Source organism: Cataglyphis hispanica, chromosome 17 (genome assembly GCF_021464435.1).
Source record: "Cataglyphis hispanica isolate Lineage 1 chromosome 17, ULB_Chis1_1.0, whole genome shotgun sequence".
NCBI lineage: Eukaryota > Metazoa > Arthropoda > Insecta > Hymenoptera > Formicidae > Cataglyphis > Cataglyphis hispanica.
Window position 1 is genome coordinate 3,166,857 of NC_065970.1, and position 27,130 is coordinate 3,193,986.

Below are 27,130 nucleotides of genomic sequence, written 5' to 3' on the forward strand. Positions count from 1 at the left end.
AAACGGATAAATGTCATTAACCGAATATATGGTTGACAGCGTCGGACAAGTTTCTAGCCGAGTATAGGAATTCGCGAGGACACAGATTCGCCGATTATAATCGCTAATCGCCGTAATAGATATTCGGCGAGAGAAAAACGGCGAGGAGGGATCGTTATCATTTTGATGCTCGCGCGTGATTCGCCGCGAGTGTCACGACGATTACATCGGACCGCCGCGATGTAATTGGATTAATACGCGCCGAGGAAATTTAATTACTCATCGTATTTGCGAGAACGAATCTCGTCGTTACCCGATATTCGTTCGAGCTCATATACATTCACGAGGATGAAAATTTGGGTCAAAACGTTCGGAAATAGAAGCTACGCTCTTTGCAACGCGCCCAGTTCGCGATTTATCGGCAGAAGCATTTAATAATCGCAGGCTGTATTTCGGGTTTATTCCTGGCGGGATCGATGTCACATTCTGATGTATAAGCGATATCATCGAATCAACAAGGATATATCGGATTTCTTAATCGAATGGTGAGTGATATTTGAAATACTTTCAATGCGCAAATATGATATGAAATTTAATTTCATTTGATTTAACTTGACTCTGTGTGATTCGGTTTAATGTAATATAATTTAAGTTAATTTAATTTTCTCATCCATACTTTAAGTTAATTGCTTAATATGATTATTGTTATACTAAAATTAAAAATGCACATAAATTTCTTTCTTTCTCTCTTTTCTCTTTTTTAAAATTACAATATTAAAATTATAATATCAAATACAAATTAATATTGTGTATAAAATGCTAAAACTCAATAAATACAAATATAAAGATTTAAATATATATACTTTAATTGTTTTTCGGGGGATATCTTTTTTATTAAATATATAGAGAAATATATTAGGTATCTATATAAAATAATAAATTAGAAATATAGACATATTGTACAAAATTATTTCAAATTTAAGAATTTAAAAAAGCATTTTAATTCATTTAGAAAGAGAACAAAGATATATTTTATAGAATAAATTGCCAAATTTAGCGTTAACTGTCGACGGCATAGAGCGAATTAAACTCGAAATGCGCTCGGTGTACTTTTGCAAAGCTACTCACGAAGTTGCTGCCGATAACCGATTTTTCGTGATGCACTCGCACGGTAGAACGAGTGGAGGGAGAGAGACGGTAATCTATCCGGGCGGAGAAACGTGATGGGGATAGCCTGGCATTTGTTAGAAGTCTGGAAGACGGAGGAAAAACAGACGCGCCCCGACTATCCCGGGTCGTGCCCCTTAAAGGGGGTCTATTAATGTCGGTCGCATTTTTCCGGCCGCCTAATCACAGGGTTCCCGAGGGATCGGCGATGTCCATCCCACCTTCCCATCTCCCGCCGAGGTTTTTCACGGCATTTCCGCTACTTTGAGAGACTCGAACAATTTCCGGGCGACGACGAAACCGCTCGTCTTCCTTGTTCCTTTTGCGCCCGAAGATCGAGGCGAATCTTTTTGCTAATTCTTCACTTTGCTTGTCTTATCTTGAATATATTATATAATCTAAAATTGGGAAAGTATATTATTATATTTGTGGAAGGACTAATATATATATAGATATGTAGAAAAAATATGAATCTTATCAGAAAATAAATTGATATATTTTTGCACGATGCAAATCCAAAATTTTCACGTTTAAAAAATGATGCGCGATTACTTTTTTCCTACTTTTTAAATTAATTTATTTACATTATTGATTCTCTAATTAAACAAACGGTAAGAAATAATTAAACAAACGATATACGTAACGCTGCAATTATTTTTAATGCCCATTATTAGCACCTATTTTTCCACGCTTGGTTAAAGCAATTTTATCTCTCGTTTTTATCTCTATTTTGCTTATTTTTTTTATAGCTGCGTACGCGCATACGATGTGCACATACGATACGAAACGATAACGAAAGGTAGACAAATATCTTTATATAGTTATTCGCATTGTTATCCGCGTAAAAATATTTTGGCCAAAATAATATGTTTTCTCGCGTCACATATATATTATGTTTCATTATAGAGCATGTTTATTACGCACCGCTTTTCACTCGCTTCCTGCTTGTGGCGTTGCATTTTATAACAGCATGAGTATATAATACGAGTGTAATGGAACGAATACAATAGCAGATTTATTTATTGTACTTATTATCGTCTCATGTAATTACAAATGAAAGACTGAATAATGAATCAAGACATCATATTTTAGGGTTGTCGATTTTAAAAGCCTCAATTAAAAATAATTAACCACCATCAATGTAAATATTGATAAACGTTAATAAGTAAAAAACGAACGTGATAATAAAAAGAATTTATGATTTCACGCATCTGTCAGTAAAGAAAACTAACTTATATTACATATACGTTCAATAATCTTCGATATTTGATTAATGATTTAGCGACATTTAAAATAAATGAGAATAAGCAAATGCAACTGCAATTTATTCGAAGTTTATTGCATTGACACATATTATAATTGCAGCAGTCAGAGAAAGAGACGTATAAGACAATGTTCTATGATTATAGATTTTTACGAAAGTAATATATAATTAAATTTTTTCAATAATCTCAATATGCATTTATAGTAATATGTATTGTTTAATTTTAAATAATACAAGCGATTTGTATATTAAAAAAATTTCTTATCTCTTATGTTATTTTATATTTTTAACTATAATAAGTTTGACAATTATTGTGAATATCTTTACTCGCTTATAAATTTAAGTTTATCGCTGCAAATTTTTCTAAAATACCGTTTTATTAGAAAATATAATCAATAACATGAAACATCAAGATAATCAGAGGAGCGTTTTTGAAATGCGGATGGACAGAGAATTTGTTTGTAATCCCGCTAAAGTAATATGTCGTAAAGTTCCGTCTCCCGAGGGAACATCCCGAGGGGCATATCCCGTCCGTCATACCGCGAATTTCCGCACGAAAAGGGGTGACTGGTCGGCATAAAGGGCTAGAGAGAGAAGACCGCGGTGGCGATGTCGCGTACACGATCGGATCCAGGTGCAGCCAGTTGTCTGCCCAAAGTCTGGACATTTCTAGAGCGAGCGGCGTGACAGGGGCGGGGGGGCACGGCCGAGACAGGGTGGCGCGCGGAGGGGGTTAACGAGCCAGCGGCCATAAAGTCTAATGCATTTGTTATCGTCAACGATGCACTAGCGCAGACGTCGACGACGACGACTCGATGAGACGCGATCGAAGGCAAGGCCGCGCGCGGAATTCATGCAGCCGCTCGTAAAATCCGATATGGATTGACACGTCGCGCCGGCAGTAAACTTTGCCACCTGATAACAATGCAAAGTGCAATCGCATTGTGCGAGCCAAACGGCTGCTCGTTGTATAATTATGTCGGCTGATGGCATTCACGACGAATTTACGTGTATAATCCTCTACGCATCTTCTTTACGAGTCTTTCTACGCAGAATTATTTAAATTATTTATTTATTTAAAAAATACATCTCTGATTATTTTGATATTTCATGTTATTAGTTATAGTTTAATGAAAAAAATATTCTAAAGAAATTTGTAGCGATATACTTAAATTTCTAAGCGAGCTCAAAAATATTTACAATAGTTGTCAAACTTGTTAGCATTATAATATAAAATTATACAATATAAAAAATTGTTTTATGTTAGTATCATTTGTATTATTGAAAATTTAATGATAATATTACTATAGATATATATTGAAATTATTGAAAATTTCATCATGTATTGTATATTCTCGCAATCTTCTGCGTCTCTTGCATGAGAGATCTAAAAAAAAAAAGAAAAAAAATGAAGACGCTCGTAATGCGATACAATTGTCACATTACTTTTTATTATTGACTAAAGTTATGTACCATGCTCCTCTTTCTCTTAGGACAGTTCCACAGACATTGAGACTGCCTTAAATTATATTTTTGATTATATTTTTGTTTATACTAATTATATTAAATGAATGAAGCAACACGTTGAGCTTTATACTTTAGAAACTCTAAGCGCGTTCACGGACATGTATTCATATGAACTTTCCTGTTTGTTCTCCTAGGGAGTCTACTCTCAAAGTTATATGCTGGTGTTTCAGAAATTCTCCGTATATTACCTATACTTCATCGTAAAATTTAATTCTTTTACAAATTAATTTCAATCTAATTATTGCGGAAAAAATTTCGTTACGTTTGTCAATAAAGATGCGATTAGGAGAAAGCGCGCGACTTTTAATTAATTCCATATTCTCTCTCCGTACGTTGTCTTCTTTGGTCGGAAGAGACTTTAAGACTTTTCCCTCGCGCTCATTTCCATTTTGGGTAAGCCTCGGCGAATGACATTTGCATCAGCTGATGTAACGAAGCGGCGCTCACGTGCGACGATGTCGCGCGTGATATTATTCGCGGGTTAGAAAGGAGTATCTAATTTCGCGATCTGATTAAGACGAGCGGCGCGTTTTATGCGAAATAACGGAAAGTAACGAAATAGGGCAAAGAGAGCGCGGTAAGCCGCGCTTCAGCAGATTGGACCGAAAAGGAAGAAAAAGAAGAGAGAGGGAGGGAGAGAGGGAGAGAGGAGGGAAAAAGTGGAAAACATCGGCTCAACGAGCGAGCGAGCGAGCGCGTATTTTAGTATGCAGATACGGAATTTTACGCACCGCGTCGACGATCCTGGTTAACCATTGATCGCGACGGCCAGATTTTATGCGGCCTGGCGCGGAAATTCCGATTATACATCCGCGCACGTGAAATATTTCCCATCTCTTCGTGGAGTCGGTCGGATTGGACTCGGTGCAAGTTTTCCGGAAATACAAGTGTACGTGCTCGCGCGAGGATTACTTTTTTCTCTCTCTCCTTTTTTTTTTTTCCCCGTGTCTTTTTTCATGTCGCGTCTCACGGCGGATTCGTTCTTTAATTTCCGTTCCCGCGTTACTGACTCTATCGAATGCGCCCAGGAATATTCGATGTACACGCAGTTTCGTGAATACGCTTTCTCGATATAAATTCATTGCAAATTTAATCCTTCAAATTTGAAGAGAGATAAATATTCCTTCTAGTATATTATCCTCTCTTTTTTGTCTTTCCCTAAATTTTATTTATGATTTAATCTATTCTACAATTAAAACACTCGTCCAGTAATTCTTATTTCAAAAATCAGGGATGCGTATTTATTCAATTGATGCTTTTTTTTTTATATATATACATACAATTGTATCGCCTCGATTAATGATAACCAAAATTTGAAGTGTAATTCGTGCGAAAATTTCGCATTTATTTAACACGATGATTTCCATCGGAATTTTCTGCGAGGAACTCTCGCGAATTGCGCGCGTATACGAGAACATACATTCTCCACTACTATTGCAAAGCAAATACGTACACACACGCACACACGTACGAATATTTCGCACGCATCGTTAGGCGAGCGATGCGTGTGCTTGCTTCGTAGCCGCAGCTGGTGCTTGTTCACGCGCTCGATGGTCCCTCACATGTGCTCGTGCATGCGTGGATGCGCGTGTGTATAACTCCGAAGTCGGAGTTAGGGAGGGCAATAGAGAGAGAAAGGGATGAAGGGAGGAACAATAACAGTGCCGCGTTTTCGGGCAACGACCCGTCGCCATCCCTTCAACCTTCATCCCCGATGCCGATGTTCTGAACCAACCGGTGATATCGCTCCCTCCCCCCTCCCCCTGCTCTCCTCCCTTTTCAACTCTTGCTCTCCTTATCCTCGATATTCGCCACGTATTCTTTTCTACGTTTTTTCCTCTTTCTCGTCTTTCACCTATCGAGATGGTAACCCGCGCTCTCGTCGCCAAAAGAGAGAATAGCGAATCGATTCTTTGATTGCCTTATGACGATACGTAACAAATATTAGTTTAAACTACTTTTATTTACATAGATATATTTCAATTAAAAAATTAATAATTATTGGAAAAAGAAGAAAAATTATAAATCAAATAAAAATCAAATCAATCGAATCTGGGATAAAAATATCGAATCGTTAAATATCGAGAGGAGTTCTCTGAAGAGAATCTTTTAAATGAAAGAATACAAGGAGCAAGGTGGGTGTATTAAATGTCTATAAAAAAAGAGCGATCGTTAAAGGCGATTGACGAACGAGTACTTGCCACGCAACGATGCATACATCTGACTGCCAAATCACTTTCTCCGCTTTAATTTGCGCGCCGTAACGTGCATGGAACAATCGAAAATAGCGTGATACGAGAGCGACGGAGGGAAAAAGGGCCGAACCACCGGTGCGGTGGAACCCTCGCGTTTATCCTCGGACGGGAGCACTCGAAATTTCGAGGGTCCCAACGCGTCCCTCGACAGAGAGAGACAAGTGGCGTTGACGCGCGAACGCGTCGGTTATTGCTCTGTATACGCAGCCGTTTTCGGCACGAAACACGCACAAAGTTGTGATAATTATATTTCGTCACATTCGCGTATCGCGACGGAAAGTAAGAATTGTACTTCAAATATTTAAGTTGAATAAGAAAAAAGTAGAGCGCGTGAAGAATATTTATTCTACAAAAAGAGATTGGGAAATTTTGAATAGATAAAAAGTTCTTTGATAAAGAGAAAGAGAAATGGGGAGGCTTTGAAAAGACTTTTAAGAGTATAAACGATGCAATAAAAAAATCATGTTTTTCTGTTAAGTGATAATGAATGTTAACCGAATAAAATTAATTAAAATTAAATTACTAGGATAATAAGAATCTCGTTGAATTTTTTCACGGGGAATGTGAACTTGGAAGCTTCAAGAATCCGTTGGAAAAAAATTGAGACCGTAGCGTACCCGGGACGACTCTTTACAGACACTTACGTGTCTGTTACTTTTGCATCGTCCTTCTTCTTTTCCCCAAGAATAATGTCGGCGAAAAGTGACGACGAGCGGATAGAAACGCGGGTAGACGGCTCTTTAGCGTGCAAATCGGCAAGACGCGGGACGGACGATTTATTGCGGGACGCGTCCGACCGTCTCGGACGAATTGTGAAATCGTGACGACGACGAGGAGTTGGCGACGACGACGACGACGACGACGACGACGATGACGACGACTTCGGCGGGCAATTTCTGAGGGACCGATTATCTCTTTTCTCGGGGCAAAGTTTTACGCCCCGATCCCGAATATTATCGTCCCTCCAGTCGGCCCGTTGTCTGACAAGCAGCCCAGTGTGAACGAACTCTGGTTCGGCTCTGTCCCTCAAATTCCCTCCTTCTCGCACACCGGTCGACTGCCCTCTCTCTCCCTCCAGTCAGCCCCTCGCAGTAAAGTTGGGTGGTCAGACGGATATTCGACGTCGTGCGTGCCCGCCGTCCCCAAGGAGGCGGAGGGGGACGGAGGGGGGGGGAGGGAGGAAGGGGACAGAAGGAGGAAGAGGTTGATGGTGGGTTTGTTGCGCGGATCAAGCGGGAGAGCGCGCGTACTCGCGTTTGTCGATGGAATTCGACCTCGCGCCGGAGGTTGACAAAGGCCGAATGCTCTGGATCAATTATCGTAATTATGTCATTTCTCTCCCACAAAGTCTCCGCGCTCGAGCCTTTGACGATTCCAAGAGTAATTGACCGGACGTACATGATTCTCCTGCAAATTTGCCGGGATATATCGATGGGACAAATAGGAATGTGTTTACATCCCGAAAACGCGAATCTTTTTCGGCTTATTTATGTTTCTGACAGAATTCTTTTTTAAAAATAATATATTCATAATATATGAATTTTTAAGATTTATTTAGAGAATAAAATATAAAATTAACATCTGATTAATTGAGCCCAAATATTTCGCTCTTAGAAGTCTATAGAAACAATATATATTCATAAAATTGCGATTATATATCTCAATATTTTTCGAATTATTTTTATTTCTTTAAATTACATCCAAGATTGTCAACGAAATAAGTTTGCAATAACATTGCGAGTCGTTACCGTTCGCGTTTAATGCTTTTCGGAAGAAAAAGGCAAAGACAAGAGAAAGAGAGGGGAAAAAAAGGAAAGGGGCGATGAAATTTTGATTGCGCCAAGAAGAAGACGCGTCCGATTCTCGGCGGGTATCACTGACTTACGTTACGAAAGGAAAAATTCTGGACACGCTTAGCCGGCCACAGTGGACGAACGATAAAAAGTGAGAAACGTGGGGCATTTTATTTCTCGCCCCACGGTATATAGTGCGCTGTCCGCGTACGCAGAGCTTCGTGAAAGCTCCGAGAAGATTCCCGTTTACGGGCGACGTGCCGCGCGAGCAAAATGGAGAACCCCGGTGGACGCATATCCGTTGTGCGTGAGTGAGACTACCATATAGATCAACCCGATCCTCTTGTGTGCACGCGTATATATATATATATATATATATATATATATATATATATAAAGAGTACGTATCGTCTATCTAGAGCGCCGACCGCCGGGAGGATGAGGGAGGATGAACCGTCCGGGGATTTTGATAGAATAACGAAGAGGAACTCACCGCGTCTATCTAACGAAATGAAAAACGATAGCATCCTCGCATCGACGAAATTCAGCGAAAACGTTTGACCAATTATTTCGAGAGCGCTTATTTTTCGTCATACTGAGCAAGACTATACGGAAAAAAAGGGGAAGGAAACTGACATCTTTCGCCTTTGTTCATTAGCTTGTTTCGGGGGAGAATCATTCTTGTGTTAGTAATAATTTTTTGAAATTAATCAAGTCTTAATTTTAACTCTTTTTGGAAATGGATAGCAGATTATTTTTCGTTAACTTCAATTAACCAACTTGAGTTATATTAGATTGATTTAAAAGATATTTGCAGACTCCGTTATGTGCATAAGATTCGGGAAAAATACGTAAAGTGATAACGACATTTCGTTTATAGTCCTTCCATTCGTCGACGAAGATATTAGAATTTCTTTATTTTTCGCGACGATGACAGAATTATTTGCGGATAAAAAGCGTGTATACATTGTATCCTCGAATGATAGCTCGAAGAGAATCTCATCGAGCAGAAGAAAGCGAACAGACACCCCGTCGAAGCGCTCGGCCGAATTTATACGGCGTAAGGCCGTCGTAAAACCGTCCTTACAAACGGCGCACCAGCATCGGAGATGTCATCGTACGCGTGCGACTGTGGTGCGTGCGTGAGAGCCGAACGTCGCGCGGGGGGTGGTTGACCACCCACCCAACGAACCACCACCCACCCCTCGCGGCCTTTGCGGCCAGAAGGAAGCGAAGGTAGAAGCGCGGCGGAGGTTTGGATAGGATGGCGTGGGAGGAGGGTGAGCGAAGAGACGGAGGAGGAAACGGGGAGTGAACAGGGGAGGGGGAGAAGTGTGGCAGGGGGTCGTTTGGATGAGAGGAGGCGAGGGGTCGAAGGAGGGTGGTAGCGCGGCTTGCGTCTGGTGGCGCGACTTGACCCCGGTTGACCCGAGACTCCTCTTTCCTCTTCCTTCTCCTCCTCCACCACCTCCGTCCCTCCACTTCTTCCACCCCAACTTCCCGCGTCTCCCTGCGCCGTTCTCTCATGCCCTTTTCTGTCTGTCTCTCTTTCTCTCTCTCTCTCTCTGTTCCGTCGTCCACCCCCCTCCCCCTTCTCCTCTCACCCGTCCGATGCCCTGCGCCGCGTCTTGCCCACCCCCCGCCGCCATGGGTAATTATTGATGTGTCCGCCGCCGTCGCGCGCGCTGCCGCCTGCGCCTTCTCTTCGGACGACGAGATCGGGAGGGTATCGTGGGTGTAGGACAGAAACTCGAGATGCGTGCATGCGTTAATCCGAGGATGGCGCCCGTGATGATACGCCACCCTATGTACTTTTTGACTTTTAAATTTGTCGCTCGGATTTATGTCCCCGAGTAAAGAGCGTGGTATACTGAACAGGTGTAAACTCTCTAGAGGGAAACCGATTATATAAACCAATTTTGAGCTGAATTAAATTACTGCGTAAATACAAAAAAAAAACAAAAAAATTAGAAGGGAAATATTTGATGGAATTAAGCGAGATGATATTTTGATGTAAAAGATTGACCCACAAACCTTGAAAATTTGATAGTTCCAAGATTTTCTCTTTAATTTATTTATACTACTTATATTATATTACTTTTTTAAAGCGATTTGCACTGGGGGGGGGGCACTAAAAGACACAAACACGAATTCGTGTGCACAGCGTTGCAAAGGCAAGCAAGAATTCGCGAGAAACTTCAGATAGAGTTTCAACTAGTAACTTTGTTCTTTAGCATTTATCGACGCGAGTGTTGTTTTCGTCTCTTAAACTGTTATAGTAGACATAACGATATCTTCTTATTGACTGACATTATCTTACATATTATCATTTTTATTGTTAAATGAATATTTCCACTGATTGTAACAATAGCCACACGTATACGCGCGAATTAAAAATTAACCGATTATAAAACGAACTCTATTATTATCATTTGTTTGTTGAATATTTCGATAATCAATATGATAACACGAAGAAAACTCGTGTAAATGTGATAATAGTGTTGCGGCGAAAAAAAAGTCGATACCCCTATGTAATGCCATTTCACTTTTGTAATCGCGGCGGAGCAACAATGATTGTTGCTCTAAATGACAGTGCAATTAAAACGAGAACAAAAATGCTCTCGCAAAAAGCTCTCTGGTCCTTTTATTAATTTACACGGTCGAGCGCTTCTCTTATCCTTCGCCGCGCTCGGTAAGCAGATTAATTCGCATTTGAAATCCGCATAATGCCGAGCTCGCGCGCGACGTTCCCTCCCCTCCGCCCCTCCACCCACTCAGCCTCCCCCGTCCCTGAAAAGCACGTTGTAGGCGAACAGTTATCGATCAAGTTAAGTCGACAAAATGGGTAGCCTCGTTAAGGAACTTCGTTACACCCGTGCCCGCGTCGCCGCCTCCGCCGTCGTTTCTGGCTCCTTCGCCGACTAGCTGCCGCTAGTCAAAGTAGCTTTCAAACTCGAAACTTTCCACTCTCTTAGTAAGTAGTAGTACACCAGTCAAGTAGCAAGGTTATTAGGCGTTGTAATCGTCTGTTATGTCGCGGAGACGCATCCGTCCTGCTTACTACGCTGCGTTCTCATCCACAGGGGAAAAATTCTTGGGAAACATGAGACCGTCTCGTTGATGATCCGATCGTATCTTTCGAGCGTTTTAATTCGCGGCATCGCAGCCAACAGATTATCAAAGAAAATTTGAAATATTAAATTAAATTGTTATCTTTATAATTTCGTATTGACAGAACGATTGTCAAAATAATTAACGGCGTGAAAACTTTTCAGACAAAGTATTGACGAAAATTTGTGATAAAATATATTGCCATCGTATATAAATGATACCATAATATGTCACTCGTTAGATCGGATTATTCCGTGATATCTGTGTTAAGGATCCCACGAAAGTATGCACTTGTCAACTTTCGCAATAATTTCGCGCCTAAATTATATCATTGATCTGAGAGACGGTTTCATTTTGATTAAACATTCTCTTTCTCCCCCTCCTTCCAATCTCACCAGCTTCATCCTTTCAGTTCACGGACGACCTGAAAAAATGGAATCACGTGACGAGAGCACGTCGCTCGAAATCGCGCGCGCGATGCCCTCGGAAACCGACGCGAATCGGACGAGCGCGCACGCCCATTCATCCCCCGTGAATGCCGCGTTTACATGCATAATGTCGCCGCCGTAATGCGTTTACCGCGTCGGCTGTGCAAGAATTATGCTACCGGTTAAAAAGAGCAATTTTCTCGCGGCTACATTAAAGTGAGAAAAGACTGTCAGAGAGAAAGAGAAAGGGGAGGGAAAAACGAAGAGGCAGATTGAAGCCGGGGGGGGCGGGGGGGAGGGGAGCAGATGAAAAGAAAGAGATGGAAAGAGAAGGCAGAGGGGCGGAGGTTCGAGAGGGTGGCGATGAAGAGCGGAAGAAGGGGTTCGGCGAGAAGGGGGGCAAAGTGAACAGCGTTAAATACCCACAGCTCGACGCGACCCACTGGCACACTGTTTCCATGCAAATTCTGTTTACTCTCGGTTCCCCTCCCCCTATTCTACTCCTCTCTCTCTCTCTATATATATATATATATATCTCGTTCTCTCCCTTTCACCATCACGATTCACGTAGAGTCCCTCTCTCTGCACTCTCGTCCTTTGCTCTCCTTTTCCATCCGCAACCTCTCGTGGAAAGCGATGCGATGCGCGCAACGCACGTGTGCACACACATACCCCCTGTTCCCCATCACCCATGTCTCGCACCTTGCCACAAAATCTTGTCGCTCCACTCTTTATATCGATTTCGCGATTCTCATTTACGTGTAATTAATATTTCGAGGCGAAATCGATGTTTGCAGATATTTTTTAAGAACAACTATCGTATGTCTGTTTACCCTACATTTTCTGCAATAATAAAAAAATTATATAGATGAGAAAGTGTAAATCAGGAAAGAAGATGGGAAATTTAAAGCGAGCCAGACGTTTTTTAGACTGAAATATTATTGATTTACCGATTTTTTTAAGGAAACATTTCAATTGGTCAGAGAATTTGTGATAAAAAATGATAACTCCGCATTGGATCCCCATATATATATGAGGTATTTTTTTTTTAACTAACTATAATATATTTATACTCTCGCCATTCTCACTCGATACTTATTTAGTTCGCTTTCTTATGTTTGAAAATCTCTTCTTAGTGAGCAGCTTATCTCGCGCTTCGTCATGATTGTAAAAGTATCTACTACTACGTATAACGAACACATTGCAGCCGTCGAGCCCGCGAAAGCAACCACCGAGCAATTTGCCACGCTTACCACTCGTAACGCTTAAAGCGCAACGATGCAATTTTCTCGCGTGGTCGATGCAGGCGCGAGGCTCTCTCGTCGTCTTTCGTGCCGGTCGCGGCGGTGGCGGCGAGGGTGGTTGAACCTCGGGCTGAGACGGCCAGGACACGCCGAGGGGAGGCTGGCGTGCGCGGAGGGATGACGGCGGAGGAGCACACAAACGAGACGGCGGGCCATGACGTTAGTAGGCGCAACGCTTTCGGCAACCGAGACGACGGCCGGGGGTTGCGTGCGAGTCCGACCCGAGGGTCCCTGCGTGCGTCGCTCTGAATCGCGAGGTGATTGAACCCTCGCAAAAAGCTGCAAGCTCAAAGCCGCCCACTGCGGCTGGTGCGGCGAAGGAAGGACGAGGGGGAGACGCCACAAGGGCCGCGCGAAGGGACGCGAGGGGGACTCGACACGACGCGATCTCTGTCCTTTTTGCCCTCCCTCCCTCCCTCCCTCCTTCCCTCCCTCCTCTCGCCCATTCGTTTCGCCGACGCGGTTTTCGTCGGTGGTAGCGAGAGAACCCGTGTGATAGAAGTGGCTAGGATCTAATCTCACGGGACGCGCGCTGGTTTTGTGAGCCAGTTCTCTCTTTATACGTCATGCGTACACGCGCGTATACGCGACGAGGATGCATGGTCTAAAATTCGAGATGACATAAGGTGAAGCGAGATTACATTAATCAAACAAAATTCAGAGTGCAGGAGATCGCTTAATATCTTAGGAAGTTATTTGCATTTAAATTTAGTGGCTGCTTCAAAATCCGTTGATTATTTCTAGATACATATTATTGAATTTTATAGAGTCCAGGTGTTGTGTGCTCCGGTTACAATATTGGAATGACGATTTCACAAACGTGACATGTTTTGATCAGATTATGACATCGTTATCGGGAATACTCTTTCCCGTAACTGTTTTACATGAATTAATTACGCAATATTTGAATCGGATTAATAATACATTTGTCATTATTACTTTTCTTATCAATATCGTTTCAAGAAATGGTCCTAAATAAGTCTCTTAATATATTTTTACATAATTATCCATTTAATAATGATAATATTCTATACGTCATAATATTACAAATTTTGGAGAAAAAAAAATTATTAGCAAATAAATTGTTCAAATATTTAACCGAAAAGGGAATTCTATTTTTCATCAGTACTTTGTCTTACAAATTTTCACGTCGTCAATTATTTTGAAAATTATTCTGTCAATACGAAATTATAAAAACAACAAATTAATGGAATATTTCGAATTTCCTTTGATAATCTGTTGGCTGCGATGCCGTGAATTAAAACGCTCGAAAGATTCGATCGGAAGAAAAGCTCTATCCCCTATATTCGTCGACGCTGCAGCATCGCAAGAACGAGCGAAGCGTTCCTTGCGTTACGTCATTGTCCTCACCGACACAAGTATAATTTATCGTGTATGCGGGGCCGGTCTTTTACACAGGGAGGCAGGATACGACAAGGAGCTCTTTTCATCCGTCGCGTCTTTCCTCCCGTATCCTTAGGAAAAAGGACGTCTTTATCTCCGACCGACAGAGATGAGGTTCCTCGGTGAGGAACGTGGATGAACGGAGGGGTGAGGAGGAGAGGAGGGGAAAAAAAATTACGGCGAACGCAGCCCGGGATAAAAGGGAAGTCGACGAACCCGGGCTCGTCGTTCTCATTATCGTCTCGGCTTCGATTGTTCCGGATCGGCGGCTACAGGTGCAACCAGGTTACACGCTCTATTCCGCTTCTACGCGATTCCTCTGGTGTTATCAGAGAAACGGATGTATATGTGTTTGATTCCTTTGCCAATATATAGATATAAAATGTACACTGCATGTACTGTACTTTGACAGGATTTTATCTTCTCACGAACAATTTTTACATACTGAATATTCAAATCCATATGCCAGCTCATCATTCATCCTTTAGGAAAATTTATTTCTCGCTTGTACAGCTGCGAGCAATGAAGTTTTCGTAAAGGAGAAATCGATTGAGGAAGTCTATGAATTGTTTTTATTCTGGAAAATAATTTTAATATGTATAGTCTTTAAAACATTTCCAATTTCTCGAAGCTAAATATTGTATGCCTATCGAACGAAATTTAGAGAATTGTTTTTTGTTTAATTTAGTGGGAAAAATTCTACTTCTAAAAGATTAACTTACGATAGCTTCACGTATAAGAATGATGTATATGTATAGAGCAACATATATATCAATCTGCGGATGTAATCAGGACGGTGAAAGAATAAGAGGCAAGCGCTACGGTATGTCGGTCGATCTTTGATTATGTCCGACAGAGCCCGTGATATTAAAGACAATTACGGTCTCTACTGAAGGAATCTATATTTCTCCCTTGTTCCTTTTTACTTTCATCCGATCCGACTCTTTGTTACTTACAGAAGCATGAGCGCCGTCAGAATTTTTATTAACTGTATTTAACAAGAGACATTTTATAAGAAATCTGTATTTTATTATTTACAGCTAAAACAGCTCTTTTTAAATTCCTAAAAATTCGGTTTAAAATTTTTGGCAATGAAAAAAAATTAAGAAATTTTGCAGAAATTAATTACATAATAAATAATGGAACAAAATAAAAATTATATATGTATATATTTTTCTTATCTCCAATTGCTTACAAGTAAAATCAGTATCTCGAATTTTCTCTTTTTTTCTCGTGTGGATATATTTTCTCCTATGTTTCACATCTATAGATAAAAACATTGAATGATGCACCGAAGCGACTGATTTGAAATATCGATGAACAGAGCACTATTTTCATTTTAATCGCCTTTTCATGCTCGCATCTATACGCTCATGCTAATCCCATCTTTACACTGGCATAGACACACTTGATCGCAGAAAACGAGGGAAGCTCTCGCGTCGATATATCGCGATTTACGGCCCGCTGGACTTTCGGCAGGTGTATCGATTTCTAAGTTAACGGCGCGCTTACGTGCAATACGACGTTCCACATCGTCGATGCGATGCACGCGGAGGTGCCTGAAATTGCCAGGCTCAGCATTAAGATAGGAGAGGGATTGACAGTAGGCAATGGCATGCACGTGTGATGCTTTTGTTAAAAAGAAACCCATAACGAAAATGTTGCTTTACGTCAATATTGACTTTTATTTTACTCTCCGATGAAAAAATACAGACGGATACGAAGAAAGATTTCTTTTCTATTCTAGTAAAAATATTTTGGAATAAATTCTATAGACATATACAATAAAATATATCGGGATATAATTCGTTAAAAGTATCACTTGAAGAGCGGAAAATCAAACACGCTGCAAAAAAAAAAATTAATATTACCTATATTAATTTTGTGCAAAGAGTTATTTTTAGATATAATTATACTTTGAAATGTGTGGTGGGATAATTAATGTCTTCGTCAAACACTACGAGTATCTTTCCAAAGAGTTTTGCGTTCTAACAAGTTATTATTTCCGAATTCATATTATTTCTCATCATTTTTATTTGTAAATACGTACATGTATACACGCTATGCGCGATCGCGTGCGTATTTACAAAGTATATATACTTGTCTCTCGGCGAAAAAAAAAACTATCCTCTGTACGACGCCGTGTATCGCGGTAACAGTTATACTCTACCGCATGCGTGAATAAATAAGGAGCGTCTCGGACGCAGCCGCGTGTCCGTTCGCACGCACGATGCATACATCGACACGGAAGACTGTAACTCGGAAGCGAGGCTCTTCGCTGAAACGGAGCGCAGTCTCATTAATAATGGAGACAATTCTATTAGAATGCGAGGGGAGAGGGTGATTCGAACGACGACGCACGCCACCTTCCAGCATTGTGTGTACGTGTCTGCTGCTGGGTGCGTAATGTGTGTGAGTGCGTAAATGTTGGAAAGGTGAATAACTCGACCCAGGTGAACCTATCGCGCGACACACGAGTGAAACGAGATTGTCTCGAATAATTTGTCTCTACGAAATATAAGCTAATTATTTTCGCATGTTTAAATGAGCAATCCCTTTATTTAATCATCTTCGCTTATGTGTGTTGTATTATAGTCGCGGATGTCGCGTTCCACGCTTAAGTGACGCGAATTGTACGAAATTAATTCGCCGTCTATGTGTTTTCGGGTGAAATTTCTTTTCTCGCGCCGAGATATGTGTGAGGATTATTAGTAAAATTCATTAAAACGATCGATATCACTGATATATTCAAGCGGAGCTCGAATGCGATTCTAACAATGGAGACGACGATAATTCAATAATGATTATTTTCGCGACAGAAGCGCGATTGCGCTTTTATTCAATCTGACAAGCAGCGGCGATCAACGTGAAAAGATATACTTAGCTCCTGGCCCCGATTGTCAGCGAGAATCTCGCGAAATCAAAGAAGCAAGTCTGCATTGATTTTTAATTAATATCTAAATGAGTCGTTTTAACGTGTATCTCTAATTTTCCGCGATTACCTAAATCCACGAATAATTAAGCATTCGCGAATAATATGGAATTTATACGCAATAGAGATTACGTCTCTTAAAATGCTCCGATCGAATTAATGTAAAATAAAGACGAAATCCATCCATAATATACAGAACCTGAGAGAATTATCGCGAGTGCAACGTGAACTCGATCATAACGAGAAACACTCAAAGGATAAAACCGTTTAGGTATAATCGGCTAATGCTCTCATTTGCTTTCAGCCGTCATTAAAATTCCCGAAAGTTGAGAATTGTATCGCTTCGATTACCGCGAGACATTTCGCCGAACAAACTCTCTGATTCCCTCGATTCTGTTCGCAAAAGTCTGTATTAAAAGTGACGCGAGATAGATCCCGATCCCTATCTCTAAGGATAGGCGTAAGATTTAATACGTCGTGCTGTAGGCGCGTTAGCCGAATGAACAGGTAATTTGCGTACATATGATATACGCGTCCCGTGGAAAAACATCTATTTATAAAGCCGGGGTTACTCGGGATTAGATCGCGCGGGACCGCAACAGGACGGCGGAGGTGGGGTGGGGGTGGGGGTAATTGCGTAATGCCGGGCAATTTGGTGAGGGGAAACTTCTTTTCGTGATGCGCACGTGTGTGTATGTATACGCGCTCTTCGTGTGGGCCAGGAGCTATCATCCTCTTGCTCGCGTGAAGAAACCGACGTGAGTACTCGCGTACGCGAGTACGTTCATAATTGCGTAATCTACTCGTGCGCCACAATCAACCCCCCCGCAAACGCGAGCCTCGGTTGTCTCTCCTTTCTCCCTCCCTCCCGCCCACCCCTTTTTTTTTTATCCCATCCGCGTGTTATGCATCGGACGCGGGATGCACGCGGTTTACACGCATCAAAACCGGCCAACCCAGGCTCCTCGTAGCTACGCGTTATATGCACGCACCTTACACAAGGCTTCGCAAAGCCGGGAAGCGGATTTACACCGCGCGCGCCTTACCGTTGCGAACAATTATTACCGACTCCGAAGTCGGACGCGCTCGATCGGCGTGAGAACGCGACGCGAGATAACAACCGGAGATATGGCACGAATCTTGGAAACCTTCGTAAAGTCCTTTCGTCGTCTTCGATGAATATTTTGGAAGCGTGTATATTTTAAAAGCGCGTACGCGAGCGAGACTCAGGCGAGGATACTCCCAGATGGACTTAGGACCGCTTACAAAGGAAGCAGGGACAATCGAGATGGTGCCCGATCGCGAGACATCTAGATCGGTCAGTACACCTTCAAGGACGGGCGAACAAAGAATGGCGCCGCTGACGACGGGGGGAGCCCAGGATCGATCGAGAATCGATTGGTCCCGCTTCTCGCGGGGATCGGCCGATCCGCTCAAGTGCGTTCTCGTAGCCTTTCGACACGTGTATCCCGCGTGCGTTTCTCATGCCGCGCGGGATTCTCTACCTGTCTGCCTGTGTCGGCGCAGAGCGCAAGAAACGCAAAAAGGACGAGGCCGACGCGCCGGCCTGATAAATCGTTTCTCACGCATCCGCTTCTCGCGAGAGAAGACGAGGTCTGTCGATGGCGCAAAGATTGAAGTGCTACGTAAAAGAGGGGGGTACGCGCCCGAGAGAGATACGGAATCGTCTTCTCCGATGCTCGAGAGAGGCTTGTGTACGATATCGTTATTGAATTTTGACATTGGAAGTATCGAGTGTATATATACCTGGCTAGAGAAACTTATCAATTTTTACGAGGGTAAATACTTGGAGTCGAGGATTTGAAATGCGTGAAAAAATAAGGACGATAAGATTTACGGTGTAATAGGGTCGATTAAAATAAGCTGGGGCTCTATCTTACAACGATATCGATTTGAGGGAAATTTTTACGGGTTGCCTCGAAAGTTTTTGCGACATATATAAATTGTAAGGAATCAGAGCATACCGATGTCGGGAATCGGAGCCAACTGCGCGTATCACGCGAGATAAAGGACCAGCGTAAATCGATGAGAATTTATTCGAGAAATTCTGTACATAATAGCCAGATAAATATATAAAAGATGCTGCGTAAGTAGCGCCAAAATATCAAATATTATTTGACGAAGAAATTAAATTACATTTTTTTTTTTTTAAACGAATATAACTGCAAAAGATCTAAATATTTAAATTTTATAAAACTTTGCCCTCGCATTTTGAAAAATCTCCGACATATTCGGTCAGCGAGTGAAGCACGAAGGAACGGACGGGCAGAGAGAGAGAGAGAGAGAGAAACGCGGTACAAAAATAGTCGTAAGCCGACGAAGAGATCAATAGCGATCGATTGTACGGCGATCGGAATTGTAGATGAATGATATTTATGGCGCGCGATTCGTGTAAAAATCCTCATGTATTTCGCGCGATGAGAGATGTCGATGAGGGCATCCAGAGGACGATCCGGATGGACGAGAAGAGAGAAGAAGATAAGAAGAAAAGAGCGCGCGCGCGCGTGTGCGTATTTATATTGAGAGAGAGGGAGAGAGAGGGATGCATCGCGCGCGTCGGACGGGCGCCCAGGCATCTTACGTCTTGCGTTTAAGATACGGAATCGTCGGGAGGCTGTGGGGAGTCTCTGATGACGCTAGCCGGACCCGGACCTAGGTGGCGTAACGGAAGAGAAGTGGAAGTCCGTGGAAGGAGGCGCGCACAGACGGCGGTATCGACCGACGCTCTCCGGACCTGCCCCACGCCGCTCTCTTAACAACGCCACCGCATCCACATCGCCAGCCGCCGTCGTGTTGCCCCACTATCACACTGCACCGTCTTGCCTTTTCGTTCACACGCTTCTCGCATATTGGCGCGAGCGAGTGCGAAGGCGCGCGATGACGCTCGCCAACCGAGACCATGTCAACTGCGTCTTTTAAGACAAAGATTGGTCGTTAAATTACTCTTCAAATATTGACTAATTGTATCTAAATTAAGTCAAAGATTATCTCCCTATTACTTATCTATGACAACTAATAGCTATAGAATAAATTTACAATGCTATCGTAAATTATAGTGCGGGACTGATAACATATCAGGGGATAACGTATATGTTAAGATATCGAATAGAAGTTCAAAGGCCGGTCGAAATATTAATAACCCTTCAGAAGCATCTTTGTGGGCGTTCAGTGGGCATTTCAGAGAACAGTATCGTTAGAAAGTATTAAATTTCTCATGTCTCTCTCTAGTATCGTATCGTGTATTGTGAGATATATAATGCGGGGTTGTGCGATATCATTAAAATATGATAACGAACGATCGATATTATTATTGTCGAATCGAAAATACGATAAAACAAAGACCATATTTCATACCATGACTAACATAAGTGGAAGACATTTATGTGAGATGACATTGTTCACATAAATCGATGTATGGTCCATGTGACTTTTCAAGTATGTCGTCTCTCTCTCTCTCTCTCTCTCTCTCTCTCTCTCTCGCGGAGTGTAGTTACGATCTATGAGAAGTATATCTTCCCCTCCATCGGCATCCTCGGCATAACTTTAAAGGGTATGGAATATCACCGGAAACGAGACAGTTAACACTCTGCTGGCTGCAATAAAGGGCGAGACGGAAATGGGTGTGAGATAGAGACGGCGAGGTCTCCAAGTAAATTCTCATTTCTTGATAATCTACCTTTAATCGCGGTTCTCTTTCTCATCTGGTGCAGGTCAAGATTCTGCGGCACGGTTTGTTATCAGTCCAAACGCACTTTGCATTAAGATAAATGAATAATAAAAATAATAAATGTTCGATCCGTCACAGGACTATTCTCGAGTCTCTACGTGTTCGAACACCTAGTGAAAGGCGAAATAAAATTTCGCGACGCAAACTCACTTGTCATGTAATTAAAAACTATTACAAAATATTTGTAAAGTTGCAGGGGAGGGGATAATATTTCGGATCTCACAATCGAGTTTCAAAATTAAAATTCATCCGATTTTGAATCCGCAAAGTCGCGGACACTCTACGGAGGAGTCCTCGAAATAAAAAAAAGTCTTGTAATGCGATTGCAAAGGTAAATTAACGGATACGAGATAATCAGTAATTGAACGGGACGACGCGACGGGCGAAACGTTGATGGAGTTAATGCCGTTAAGTGCATCACGGAACGTCGTCCCTAGACGACTTTAAAGATGCGATATATATACGCGATGTTACGCTAAACCTTGAAACGCGATACCCCGAGAACACTTGACCACCATCCCCGAAATGGCTTTAAAGGGAACGTAATATTGGCAGGAAGAAGGCAGTTAATGCCGCGCGCCGGTAGTCGTAAAGAGTAGGACAAAGAGCCGAGCGGCGGTGAAAACTGAGGGGGGGGGGAAGGGGAGGAAGGATCGGCGGGAGGGTAGGGGGATGGGGGGGGGAGCCCGGAAGAGTAGTCGGGGACAGCGGATGAGTCTGCCACCCCTCGATAGTGTGTTAAGCGGAGCCTCTCCGCGCGCGATATGGGGCTAGGTTTATGATGCAGTCTCACCCTAGTCTAGACGCAGCTTCCCCATTAACAGCGTAATTATTTAAAACGACGACGGAAGAGTGAAGTAAGTTTATAAGGAACACTAGTAGCGACGTCAATTTTCGAGAGTCGAGAAACGGCGTCGTAAAATCTCATTCGCGACCGCCGGTATCCATTTATCTTCGCGAGCGCGGTCACTATTAATGTTAAAATATTATTATTTATTCGGCGTTGAAAATAATTCTGATTATAAATGACGTTTTGAATGGTCGATTTATGTCACCGCGAAAAAAAAAAATTGATTCTTTAATTTAATGCAATTGGCATTTCAAACTTAAATGAGTTGATGTATAAGCATTATTATATAAGCTCGGAAAAGAAACTTGAGAGAGAAAGTATTAAAATTAAGAGGAAAAATATAACACATACATCGAAACATTTGGAAATAAAATATAAAAATATACATAATACATAAAATGCATACGAGACAAAAATAATTAATGACACGATTTTAATATGATATGTTATATATCGTAATAAAAAGATTTAAGAATAGGACTCTTGCAAAGTATGAAGATAAATATTATTATAAAAAAAATCAATTTGAAAATTATGCGTTTGTAATGTAAAACACATTCCTCGATTACTCTTACTTAATCGATGCTTGTGTGCCGTTCTGACAAGTGATACCTCGATGTGTATCGCTATGTGAGCGGGGTAACCCTAACCGATTAGGGTTAAAATGCATTGTCCCCTCTTGTCCCCGCTCTTTGGCTCGTGGTGGTGCGAACTTAAAGGGAGCGAAATGTCGGCGGTAATAGGGCAGTTAACACACCGCCGCCGACTGTCGTAAAGAGCGCGGACAGCGAATAGGAAGAGGCAGCGAGAAAAGGTAGAGAGAGAGAGAGAGAGAGAGAAAGAGAGAACGTGGGGGAGGATAGAGAAAGCGCCGGCAGGTGAATCCCCATCCCTCGATCGTCTGTCGTTAAACAGAACCCCCTCGTGATACGAGGCCAGGGTTGTGACGCAGTCTCACCCCGGTCTAGACGCACTCACCCTCTCACACGTTCTCGCGCTCCCTCGCAGAACCGTATCTCACCGACACCCATCCATAGCCATTTCTCCTCACCAACACAGACGTGAATTTACTGCCGTAACACCCGCCGCCGCCGCCGCCGCCGTCGTTTCCCAGCCTCCCTCGCCGCTATACCCTTCGCACTGTTAATGCCGCGCCACGTACTCTCGAACACGTACACGCACATAAAGATACGGACCGTAAACCCCAACAAGCGCGAAGACGTGCACTCTGTCGTGTGCGCGAGTGTATGTGTGCGTATTTATATGCCTGACGAGATCCGCCACCGACGCGCGATAACGTCAAGCTGACGGCGGGACGCTACATCTTTCGTAATGAAAGGCAGATTAAAAACTTTTATCGGGGGAACAATCGAGAGCGACGCGAAACGATTGGAGGCCGCGAAGCTTTCGGCCGGTACGGTCCACCTGCCGTTCCATCGAGACGTCGAGAAAATACAGGATACAGCGAGGAGATAAGAATTATCGAGTTGGGATAGGTCGGTTTTACGATATATAATATCGGCCGCCGATGACGGCGATGACGGGGAATCTAGACGAGGAAAGTTCAACGATTTAAGAATCTGAATTTCCGGAAAGAATATTAATTGCGCGATTTATTAACCGACTGATGTTTAACGCGACTTTAAAGCGGGTTTATTTTAAAGACGCGATGTAATTCAGTTTTTTTTTTTTTCCAAACGGATACGTCAGTTTATTCGTTACGTCTCATTAAGATTTATAATATTTGACAAGCAACCTTACTTTTATAATAATGAGCGAAATAATATATCCCCTTTTTTTTTATTTATTGAAGGGATATTAATTTCCATTCATAAAGGATTAACTCGTTAAAATTGTCAGATCGGCGATAAAGCGCCCTTGCTCAACGTCATGTCGTGGATCGATTTGATGAATGAAAGAGAATGAGGATGCAGAAATGACCGAAAGAGGTCACGCTAATTACGTTAGCTATTCACGCTATTCGAGTAATGGAGGAGATGAGACAAGACGATAAAACTACGAGCATTAATTAAAAATGGATTTCGCCAACGTAACTGTAATACGCATAATGCTGCAAAACTAATGGATGCCTCGATATTTAAAAAAAAAAAAAAGTTAACGTATGTTATCTCTCTCTTTCTACGATTCAGGCTTGATCAAGAAATTCATAGACTTGCACTGAGAAAAAAAAGTTGTTGATTTGACTAAAAAATGTGTTCAACTGATTATTATTTTTTTAATTGAAATATTTAAGTATTTAAGTGAAATACGTCATGTTAAATTTAATATGTCGTATTTAACTTCAAGTCAAATCAACAATTTTTTTTTCTCAGCGCAGATGATTAATGAGTTGAAATCTCGTATATATGAAATTTTATTATATTTTTTTTTTCTTTTTCTTTTTTTGAAGGCTTGAACACGATATATATATTTCGGAGAAACATAGTACGATTAAAAACATAAATCGCGAGCGATCAACGTCATAGAAAAGCAGTAGGTCTAATTGTAAAAGAGAGCAATGGTTGATTGTCAAGCGCCTACGTTAGTAGCATTACGTATATTTCTGGAGGAGGTCCCTAGCGTTTGCATCAACGCAACCGACACTGTGAGCGGCTCCCGGGCTTTATTAAAACTGGTATATCGCCTGTTCTATCTTATAGCCACGGCCTCCTATTTAAGGTTTTGAAATTCAAATCGAGCGCAGCTCTGCCATCCGCTATTGATATGCGAAATATCGCGGGTCTACCGGACCCGCCCGCTCGCTCTCTTTCTCTCTCTCTCTCTTTCGCTTATGTGTCATAAAATCTGCAAAAGAGCAAAGCCGCCGCGAAAAAAGAGATCGAGAGTCCTCGCTTCGTTGGTAAAGGCTTCGTCGCGTGTCATAAGTCCGATATATAAAACGATATGTATGTATATATACATATGGGGGGAGGGAGAGATATAACGGTCGGGGGAGCGGCATGAATCGGCCGATAAAATAAAATCACGCCGAGATGATAATCTAACACGGCGCGCGAGGCGTCCGCCGGCAAAGTTTCGTCCGATGAATATTTATCTGAATGATTAAACGCAGTTTAATCCTTGCGGATCTCTCCGGCGAATATAGAGCCACTGAAAAGAGAATCGAGACGGAATTATATCGCGAGACAATCACCTTAACTCTCTCTCTCCGTGTCCCTTTCTTCTCTAATCATTTTGCTTCCGCGTCGAAAATAACAACGAAAATCTTGTGAAGAATCTCAAGATCCGTGACAAGCCGTAAGCGCGCGCATAGGATTTCTCGTCGTCTTTCGATTGATCAGGTACCGCGTCATTCGCGATATCTCTCGGACACGTAGTCTTTCTCTGACAGACCGAATTTTTCCATGCAACATCGCGGCGCGCGTGTACGCGTTTCGCACACGTGCGCGCCGCGATGTTTCGTGTCGCATGTGTGTACCCTCTTGAAACCTTACAAGAACGGAATCGCACGGCGGAGGAAGAAGGCAGGGAAGACTATCGGGAGAAAGAGACGAGTGATAGAGATGAAGAGAACGAGAGAAAGAGAGAGAGAAAGGAGGAGGAAAAAGAGAGCGAGAAGAGGGACGGGACGGTTCACGCAGACACTCGTGAAATTACGGCCTTCGCTTACGTCTGGATACATCGCTCGAGTGAACGAGCTAGCGCCAGCGGACGACCAGGGTTTATAGGGTTGCTGCAGGCACGGCGAGGGATGGCGGCTCGATGGAGAAAGAGAGAGAGAGAGAGAGAAGAAATGGGAGAGAGAAGAAGAGCGAGAAGCAGTGAGACGACGGGAGATGCAGCGTAGGGAGAGAAGGACAGAGGCCTCCGAGTATAAGGGTATGAGAGGACAGGTCGGTGGTGTAGAGTAGTAGGACGGTAGTGGTTACGGGGACGCACACACCGACGTGGTTTTACTGTTTCGGAAGTCTAGCCGCCCCCAGGCTATCCACCCCCCTTTCCGGCACTACCGGAGTCCCACCATCCACCCGACGAACCACCCTTCGCCCTCCCATGGGGGGGGGTGGCTCTCACCCGCTTATACGACCTTCCACCCCCTTCGGCCAGACTAGCACACACCGAAGTCGTAAACCTGCACCCTTCTCACCCGCCCTCTCTATCTCGTTTGCGCTTTCCCTTACTCTCTCTCTCTCTCTCTCTCTCTCTCTCTCTCTGTTTGTCTCTCTTTCTCTCATTTACCCGTCCTTTCGCTCGTTCCATCCTCGCCCTCGTTCGACCACCCTCGACCCGACCCACCCTCGTCCCTTCAAGCTCGCACGGATACCTCGAATGCACCAGCTCTTTCTCATCGTCTGTCTGACACGCACGCACGCCATCGCTACCGCTGGGATGCGAGCACGTATTACATACACACACACATACACGTACATACACACGTTCATCGAATATACACAAACGTGCGAGGGTGTATGCGTACAAACGCGCTCGTCCAAGCGCGTGTATATGTATGTACGCGTCTAGATGTGAGTATATACGATCTTTCGTAAGAGGTGTGGGGAAGAACGTAATTCCATCGGCACCGGCGGTGGTACCACGCCAACCGACATCTCCCCGCGATCCCTCGCGACCCCCTCCTCTCCCCGATTCGTTTTCTCTCTCTCTTCCCCCCTCCCCCGCGCACTTCACCGCGCGCGGCAAGATCACGAATTCGTTTCGGCAAAATTGTTCGAGTCCACGTTGAGAATTATCGAGGTTCGAGCAGTTAAACGGCAACCCCCTTCCACGGAAGAATGGGGGCGGAAGGGGAGGCCGGACGAGAGTGAACGAGGTCGGCGAAGACGAGTATATAGTTGCTTTGCCTATCAGCCTTCGTCTAAGCTCTTTTCAGACGAATCGTTAAGAATGCTTGTTTCCGGAACTTTTCAGAGGTAATTAAGTGCCTTTCACGACGAGGTCGGCGACATACGGATGCCAAAACGCGCGCGGGATATTACTCGGATGTTGGTGGTATTACGAAAAAAATTTTCTCGATTACTCAATTAAATAATTATCACTTTTTACGAGAATCTCTCGTTCGTTTAATTGCCATTTTATATAGATGATGAAGATAGTGACGGTTAACATTCCGGAGAATTTACTTGACCGTATGATCATCGGAAAATATAGTAATAATTCTTTGTAAATAATGTAATCATATTTTAGTATTTTTTAAATCACATAATAAATTTTCTCTTTAATATAAATTCAAAAAAATAAAATAGAATAAAATAAAATAAATTTAAAAATTAATACAAGAATGGATTGACAAAAAATTTCTTTCACAAATTATTCACAGATATTGAAATAATATTGAAATAAATGCGACATACTATTTTTAAACTAATCAAATTTTTAGATATGAAAATTA

General features: G+C 42.6%; 1 protein-coding gene across 1 annotated transcript in view; it reads left to right on the forward strand.

Moving 5' to 3' along the window:
• The first annotated feature begins 505 nt into the window (after window positions 1-505).
• Window positions 506-27,130, forward strand: part of LOC126855837 (prosaposin) — a 47,459-nt gene continuing 20,834 nt past the window's right edge. Inside the window, exon 1 of the mRNA XM_050603840.1 lies at window positions 506-524. The gene's annotated coding sequence lies outside the window, so the exon portion shown is untranslated. The remainder of the gene's footprint in view (window positions 525-27,130) is intronic.